Here is a 9419-nt window from a genome sequence, read left to right on the forward strand (position 1 = left end):
TCTTCAGTGACTTGTAGTTCCCTGGATCTTCCTTTTTCCCTTAGTAAAAATGGGGCTTATGTTTTCACTTTTCAGTCAGTGGGAACTTCACTGGGCTGCCATGACTTCTCAAATATGATGGATGGTGGCTAAGCAATGTTATCTGTCAGTTCTTTCAGAATCCTTGGATGCATCTTATCAGACTCTATGGTCTTGGGCACCTTTGTCTTCCTTAGATGGCCTTGAATTGAACTTCTTCTACACTGGGTGGTTGTTCATTTTCCTAGTACTTGTCTTTGCCTTCTGTAACATGGGAAGTGTGGCTGAAACACTTATCAATGAAGACAGGCAAAAAAGTCTTTGAATACATTTCTAAACCTTAACTACTACTTTTCCATCATTCCTTAGATTTAAACTGTAACTTTAATTACAGAGAAGACTTTTTAAAATACTCTCCATATTTTTTTGTTGTTGTTTTGTTTGTTTATGTTGTATAACATGATGCAGGCTTGCTTTGAGAATAAACCTGCTTATTTAACTGAAAAAGTGGAAAATATGGCTGTTTTGCTTAAAAGGCACAATAGTAACTTTTCACTAAACAGCTCTAATTTAGATATGATGATGTATTTCTATACAAAGTCTTGAGGTGAGCTGAAGAAGAGGACACCAATTATGTGATATAAATTCTATGGAAAATAAGTGCATTATGAGTATTTTTCTTGATTTTTTTTGGTCATGTTTTTGTAGTGGATGATGTAGTTGATGTAATAATGATTAATATAGTAATTTAATATTGCACATCAGTGCCAGAACTTAGCAGCATGAACTATGGTCCTTAGGGAAGCAAAATCTTAATTACGTAACTGGATATGTTACTCAAGGATTTTAAAACATGTCTTTATTTTTCCCTTAGGCCACTCTAAGGAAAGAAAACATGCTATTATGGATAAATTTAGGACAGGTAAACTTTAACTATTTTTTGAAAGCAGTTTATTTAAACTAATCTAATTTTAGCTTGGATATCTACTGCCTCTTAGCTATTTTTTATGTCTGTATTTAGAACAGGAGTTAAAAGAATAAAGTTATGATAGGTCACAACACAGCCCCCCACAAAACAAAATACAAAAAACCCTAAGTTCTTCATTTGTTCTTTGGTATATTTTTCTTGAGTAGGTTTATGTGAAAACAAAGACACAGAGCGTATAATAAAACCTAGTAGAGAACAAAGTAAGCATTACTTGTTTTGATTCTTCATATGACAGCATCTCATTTATTTATTACTTTGTCTTTTGCATGCTCTCACTAATTATAAAAGTGCCTATAAAATCCTTCAAGTCAGGAAGCAGGATCTAAACAAAATTTAATTTCAATAAAGCTACGTAACTGATCTACCCAGCTGACAGTTTCTTGGAGATATTGAAAACAATGGCAAATTATCTTAAAAGCAAGTGATTCTCTACTCCATAATCATTTTACATTCATATTTTTACATGACATTTTATTTCAAACAGACCCAACCAACTTCAGAATCTTTTCATGCTGATATGCAGAGAGCATGCAGACTTCTCCTCTAGATGCCAACTAAAAGAAAAAAAAAAAGGATTTGATAGGGTTTTGCACATGAATTTTAGTAGAATATTCAATTTTGCACTTGCTCGTTCTTAAGGCAAGAAGGTTAGGTTAGATTCTTAAGGTTAGAATTGATAACACAATAGCTTAAGTTTTCTTCATAGAGATTTTTAATAACCTGGTCATCCTGGCAACACTTCTTAGCCACCTTAATTTTAACTATTTTCCTAGCTTAATTACATTTCTAATTCTCTTGAACTAGCCATAATTTAGTTGCCAATCTAGACTTTAGAGAGATTCTATTCTTTACTAAGTTGTAATATGAATTGCTAGAATTTATGAGGTAGCAGAATAAAAATTCTAGGAATAACATGGTACAGGTCTATTTTGGCTAGTTTACTATTGTGGATTAATAAGACATTATATTATGGTAACAGAGTTTTCAGGGCGATGAGTACAGGAATCACACTTGCATGAAATGAAAATATGTCTATGGAGAAACACTCTTTCTAAAACAGTGTAAATCTTGTTAGGACATTTTTATTGTACAGAAACTGTGAACACTAATAAGTCAGGATTTATGTGTTTGAGACAACAGACTATTAAAATAAGCATGAGACATTGTTTAGTGTAAGGAACAAAAAATTATTCTCTGTCTACCTGAATTTCTGCTAATGTAATTTCCTATGAACTGAATTGATAGAGGATATCTTATTAAAAAAAAAAACAACCTCTATGTTTTGGTATAAAATTTCATACATTATTACTTTTTATATGCTTGTGGAAAACATGTGTACGTAGTTAGAAGACTGGGGAAAAAAATCCACCCCTGGTATAACTAGGGTGAGTATGAACAGACGAGAATAAAGAGGAATTTTTGGAACATAGCTCATTTTACTAAAAAAGAAACAAGAAATGCATGCCTTGCTATTCATTGTCTCAGAAGTTGTTCCCTTAATTTTAGCTAAGCATTCTTTAACAGTTTTGGAAATTGGATAGATAAAACCAAGCAAAACATTCCATTGATAATTATAGATTATTGACTTTTCCCTCTGCTTCCATTATGGTACAACTGACAGCAAATAACCAAACAAAACACCATCTATTGGTAAGTGATCATTTCTTCCAGTTTTCATTCAGTTTTATCTGAATGGAGCTTGGTTTCACAGGCACTGCCTGCCACTTGCTGACTTGATGGTAAGTTTTGAAACATGGAGCTGCAAAATGATCTGTGAAACCCCATTTGAAGAGATAGGAGTCAAGTGATTTCTTATGCTTCTATCTGACAATGTCAGCTATTAGCTACCATGTTATTCTTTGTACTGTACTGGAATGCTTTATATGATGAATTTTGAATACTGTAAAAACTGAAAAGTACTCAGTGGATAATGTCTGGCTTCTCTTAGCCTACACAGGTGCAATTAGGAAGGAACCAGTGACAAAGACTGTAAAAACTTAATACAAAAAAAAGAAAACTAAAATTCCCAATCTGTTAAATTCTCAATTTAGGGTTAATGACATCACATGATATATGCTAGAAAATCGTAAGTATGCAAGCATTTATAGTAAAACTAACAAATTCCAATGAATGAGTATTCACAAGATACATTTGCTGGACATTCTTAGTAACTGTACAGGATCTTGTTGGGTTTGAGTTAACTTTGTTCATAGCAGCCCATGTGGTGCTGTGGTTTGGATTTGTGGTTAAAACAGTGCTTCATAACACACCTGTGTTTTGATTGCTGCTGAACAGCGCCTACACAACACCAGGGCTTTCTCTTCTTTCTACTGTGTGCCCCCATTGAGTAGGTTTGGGGTGGGGAAAAACCTAGGAGGGGACACACCCAAGGCAAGTGAACTGAATCGACCAAAGGTTATTCCATAACATCTAATATCAAACTCACTAATAAAAGCTGAGGCAGAGGAAGAATATGCATGGGGTATTAGCTTCTAAGGTTGCTTTAAGAATGTGTGGATGCAAGTATATTTGTAGGAGTTGGTAAGCAAGTTCCCTAGGGTTTTTGTTTGTTTGTTTGTTTGTTTGTTTGTTTCTCTCCTATCTTTCTATACCCACAAGATTTCCCATGTTTTGCCTTATTCTTTCCATTTTGTTCGGCAGTAGTGGGAGGAGCAAATTAGTGTGCATGTTTGGCTGTTGGTCATGGTCAACTGCATATGTCTTTGGATATACTAAATACAATTTTCTGTCAGAGAGTATGGAAGACAAATAGGACTTAAAAAAAAACATAAAAAAAAAAAAAAAAAAATGGAAGCAGATCTTGAGAATCAGAATATCATGCTGAAATTGGTTTCCTAATTACAGTATGAAAATTCATTTCAATCATCCACTATCTGCTGTCAATGGGAAGGACAAAACATCCCCCACCCCAAAAAAAACAAACAAATAAAAACAGGTTAGAAAGCCTTTATACTAAGTAGAATTCTGACAGGAAAATACAGGCACCAGTCCTTATCTTGTTTCTTCTCATTTCTCCCTGGATGGATGGCAAGCACTGAAAAGGATGGAGCATGCAACAACAATGGCTGTAGTGGTATCCTTTGGCAGTTACTTGCAGTTACAGCACTGAGGAAATGGAAGATCTGAGAAGAGAAGATTTAGGTGAATGGAGAATTTCTGTCAGAACATGAAGGCAATTATTCATTTTAGACACGTTAGAGAGTTAGGAAATGATGAAGAATAGGTCATCTGGTTAGCTGTCTAGGACTTCGATCTGTGACTTAATAGAGTCTGGACCTGTCCAATGCCTTTTTCTCCACACCTAGGTTATAAGGTGAACAGATTAATGCTTTTCAGACTTTGATGTACATCAGGCTAGCAGATTCTCAGAATATGCCCTAACAAAAAGAATTGCCTATTTGTGCATTTAGGTGTTCTGAAGAACTGACAGTCTTTCAGTTCATCTTGTAAATGCAGCTATCATTCATAGTTATGATACGAGTATCACAGTTGTCAATGCATTGCGTCATTCCTTTGCTGCCATGTGCAGTTCCAAACAGCAATGACAGACAGAAATTTCTTCTCTGGGCACCAACCAGGCTAGATGTGAGATAGCTTTAATTTACAGGCTGTGCCTATTGCCACTACATAATTTTGAGATTAATTTAAAATTTTGTAGGACTTCACATGTGAGACTTGACACAGCATTCATTAGCTCAGATGTTGACTTACCTGTGTTAGCTCATCTTGCCTATACAGACAAGTGCTTAAAATGTTAAGTTAAAAACTTGCATGAAACACCTCAGAAGTTCTCTAAGGGTTGTGAAGAACACCTTCATTGTAGGTTGAAACAAACACAGTGAGAAGAAATAAAAATAGCAAACCCTTGACTAAAGACTGAATAAATTAAACTTTGTTCCAATGACTTTTAAAGCAATGTCCAAAATATATCTACAAGTAATAATACTGGAATTGTGATAGAACTCAGTGCAGGTAAAGTATTTGAGGTTTTTGTAGTAAGGATTCAACAAATTCATGACTGATTTAACATCATTTGTTTTAGATCTATGTCTACCACTCATGTCTGCCTGGAAGGTTTGCAGATCTGTCTACTTGAGGCACTGCAGTATAAAAGGCTAAGATTATTTCAACCGGAATAAACTTTCAATTTTATGCTACAAAACTCAGGTCCACACATACAACATCTGTAAGAAAAGGATTCAGGGATCTTGTTGAAAACTGTAGCTTTCATGCAGCAATTAAATGAAAGTAATTATTGCAAATGGTCTGGATTTATTTCTTAACATTTTCATTTGAAGATCTTAATTTTCATTTGGAATGGATTCAATACTTCTGAATTTTTGAGTTACAAGAGCATCTGTTTGTTGGAAAAGTGCCCAATATCAATGTCCGCAGTGAAGACTGGGGGTATTAACAGTGAATTACTAGCACTGTGCTCAGCACTAAAAATACTGGAGTAAATTCAAAATAAGTGTCTTCAGTGTGCAGTGTAAACTCTCACCATGTCAAAGTCAGGGAAGATAAAGTTGAAACAAAATAAAACAGGATTAATGGCAGATGCTAAAACTGCCCAAGAATAAGATCTGTTATAGATTTCCATAATGCAATTCACTGTAGCAAATCCCACTTTTAAGATACCAAAATTTAATAAATTTCTTATTATTATCTAGCAGGCAAATACCCACTAAGAAGGTTGTTTTTATTAAATATTAAATATTAAATAAGTATTAAATATTTTTCCCATGATCCTCTTAATCAAAGCCCTTTGGGATTGGATGGAAGAAAGAAATAACAATAAAACTAGTAACAATTGATAACAAATCCACTAATGCTTCTCTAGTATATATTCATTCTGCTAAAGAAGACCGACTTCTTGGCTTTAGGAAACAAATTAGGAAAAAAATCAAATATTCTTATTAAGATTTTTCATTTGAGCATTATAATTAAAGCTAAGTGAGTAAACTCAGCTTCTCTTTGATGAGACAGCTTATAGCAAGGGCAATCAGAATAGGCTGTGTCTTTCTCTTAAATGTACTGTTCCCTTCACTAAAATAGCATGTTGAAGGTGAAAAGAGAAGACAAAGTCAAGTCTATTTTTAATTTTGTTGTAAAAAATAGTCCATGGTTTCAGGACATACAGAAATAGCAGGTTATAAACCAAATTTTATTGCCTGATGACAAAACAAACAAACAAACAAACAAAAAAAACAGTTTATATGAGCACATATATACATTTATATGAATTTTCTGATTCTGATCAATGAAGTATTTTTTCCCTGACATAGGCAGAAATCATAAATTGAATACTAGTTTTTAAAATTCTACATGACTGAAAAGAAGGAAACAAAAGATAGCTTTGTGGAAGAGGGTGAGTTTTGTGTTTTTTCTTCTGAACTGCAATCTTTAATATACAGGTAATTGTTCTTGTTAAGGAGAGAAGAAGGTGCAAGAAGAGTGTACACTGTATTTACACTAGGTTTGTGAGATACGGATACTTCTGTGCTTATAGTCTGTATCTATTTCAAAGCTCTTCAGAGTACAGATGAAAATTTCCTATGGAGTACACAAAGCTCATAAACTGGTATGGCACAGGCAAAAATAGTAAGTGACTTAAATATAATGATTTTCAAACAAATTACATTTATTTGTCTTCTGTCCTCAAAAGTTTTATGGCACATTTGAATTAAATTTCTCCTTCCCTTCTTCAAAGATGTGAGAGGTAGCAACTTCTAAAATGAAGTAAAGATTTTCTTCTAATTACACAGCTGGGGGAACTGGAACTTAAAGTTCATACAGTGTGGGAATTGTAGTTAAATTAAGAACTGGCCATTTAAATTTTCGGTCCATAGGCATGCAAGTAGTAAAGGTGGATTACTAGCAGCCCTGCAGGGTCAGACCTATGAAGAAGTTCACATCAAATACGATTCACTCTATATATTTACATTTCATCTGAACATAAAGTCTAAATGCTCTGTTTTGCTTAAGTTTATCATATTTGCATTTCCTGGCATTTTTCATCTTACTTTTCTACTGAAAGTTTACAGTATGTTTTTCTTACTCCTAAAATAGGGATTTCTCCATATAGCCAGTTTTTTTTTTTTGCATTTAGCTTGTTAGAAAGGTCACTGCTTCAGGAATGTCACTGCATGAAATTTCTGGTAAGGCTCCATACAGCACTGATTGCTGTCTGAGCCTGTATTTAACTGGCTGCACAGGGAATCAGTGAGATCTTCTCTGTGTGCACATACACACTCAATAATATTTCTGCAGACCTCTCTGTACCTCTAGATTTTCTTAAACTGCAGACATCTAGATTTCTTTTTGTGTGAGTGCTATTGACTGCATATGATGATCAAGCATCAACTATGTTTAAAGGCTTGACAGAATTGCAGATTTCATCCCATGTTTACAAAAGCTTCCACTAATATGCCATGAGGATTGAGAAATGTCACAGCACATGAAGAAGTCTTTGTATGGGAATGTACTCCCATATGATACCTGATCAGACTGCTCATCTGACCAGTGAATTATCTATCAATGTACTTCTTTTTTAGTACATACTGTCAGAAGCACCAAAAGCACACCCTTTTATAAGGCTTATCACTGTATCTTCCTATAAGATGCAGGCCTACCACTGTTGTAAATGATTCTTTCACATTTCTGAATGAATATATTAAGTGTTATTTTAAGAATATAAAAAGTCTTTGGAAACCACTGGTCACCTCCTCTTACTACATGTGCCCTAGCACTTTATATTCTAATCATCCTTACAAGATCACATAAATTATAATTAACCTCTTTAATTGCCATTAGAAAAAAGTAGAAATAAATTTGCAGCTGTAACAGAAAGATGTATTGCTGGTTACAAAAATATAGTAAAGTGATTAAGTAAAAACTTAATTAGAAAAATAAGCTAGAAAAGGAAACCTCTATTTCAGTTAGCTTAATATGAATTAAGCTCTACAACAAATTCGTTTAAATAATGCTACTTTGAGAAAGAATATTCTATTACTAATTATTATGTGCAAAATTGCAGTGAGAATTAAAAAAAAAAAGTATAAATATGTATGAAACTAAGCTTTTATTGGTAGTTTAATCAAAACGGAAAATGAAGTTATTACTTCTCCAGTTAACAGATACAGCTTTAGTTAGAATGGAATAGTGTGTCTGGAAGGGACCTACAAATGTCAAGTCCGACTGTCGGATTGCTTCAGAGCTAACAATTAAAATCATATTAAGGGCATTACCCAAATTCCTCTTGAACTTTAACAGGCATTGGAAATGATCCACGTCTCTAGGAAGTCTATTCTATATAAGTGTTTAGTATATTCTATATAAGCGTTTGACCATTCTTGCAGTAAAGTTTTTCCTAGCACCCAGTTTGAATTAATAATAAAATATTAATTACAGTGAATAATACAATTCAGAATATACGCATGCTTTTCTTTAAAACTAAGTCTAATATACTTTTGGGACTGGAGGTCGAAAGCATTAGTATTTTTCAGGCTAATGTTTATTTTTCAGACTATGTTAAATCATCACTTCTCTAAAGTTCCTTATTAGCAAACACAGAAAATTACAAGAGATATCTTTATTCCTTGCTCTTGAGAAATACAGAGAACCTTTTTTTCTGTTCGTGCTTTGTTGCCACAGCCTGCTTTCTTTTCATTGGCTCCCAGGTGAAATGTAAAAGTTGCACAGCAGTTTTCCCAAAGCAAAATTAAGAGTCAGGCCCTGAGTGCATTCACTGATCTTAATTACCCTGACCAGCCTCACGTGGGACAGACCCACAGCTTCTGCTCATTGGTCGGGAACTCAAAGAGCACTCCACCACACCTGCCTCTTTTCATAAGCAAAGTTATAAAGGACCTGTTTTCAGTCACCTTCTTTGCCTTAACTGTACCCTATGTAGATCTACAGGAATGAGTGCTGCTGAAAGGGCTCTCTAGAAACAGAGCCTTCATGGACTTGTTCTTCTGATGCTGCTTCTTGCTGTAGGGCAGCTGTTTGTTATGCAGTGACTGCGTCATGTGCTCAGACCTTGTGACTACATAATGAAAGCCTTTTTACCGCGTGCAATCTTCCCTGAGCTCAACGGAAAGCGTGCAAAACAAGACAAAGCCTGCTGAGATGGCCACGAGTCAAGGTAAGGCGTGGAGACTGCTGTGAAATTGGTACAGAACGTGTGACCTTTGAGTAGGAACAGCAAAATTGCTTGCTTTACGCAGGTGAGATTGTTACAAGTGTAGTCTATGTTCTTAGCTGAAGTGTTTATTGGTAAAGAGAACTAAATCTCATTTAACTTTAGATACCTCTAAGAGAGAGCTGTCTGTTGGCTCTTACTTTAAAATGTATTTGAGAATTGTTCAGGGTTGTGGTAGTGTGGTTTTCT

General features: G+C 34.6%; 1 long non-coding RNA gene across 1 annotated transcript; it reads right to left on the minus strand.

Annotated features, from left to right (window-relative positions):
* Positions 1 to 1474: 1474 nt before the first annotated feature.
* On the minus strand, positions 1475 to 9382 carry LOC109366636. Its single transcript, XR_002113073.1, has 3 exons — positions 8911 to 9382; positions 4013 to 4149; positions 1475 to 1560 (listed from the first exon to the last, which is right to left on the minus strand). It is a non-coding gene; the product is annotated as an uncharacterized LOC109366636 (long non-coding RNA).
* Between the last annotated feature and the right edge of the window lie 37 nt (positions 9383 to 9419).

Source organism: Meleagris gallopavo, chromosome 3 (assembly GCF_000146605.3).
Source record: "Meleagris gallopavo isolate NT-WF06-2002-E0010 breed Aviagen turkey brand Nicholas breeding stock chromosome 3, Turkey_5.1, whole genome shotgun sequence".
NCBI lineage: Eukaryota > Metazoa > Chordata > Aves > Galliformes > Phasianidae > Meleagris > Meleagris gallopavo.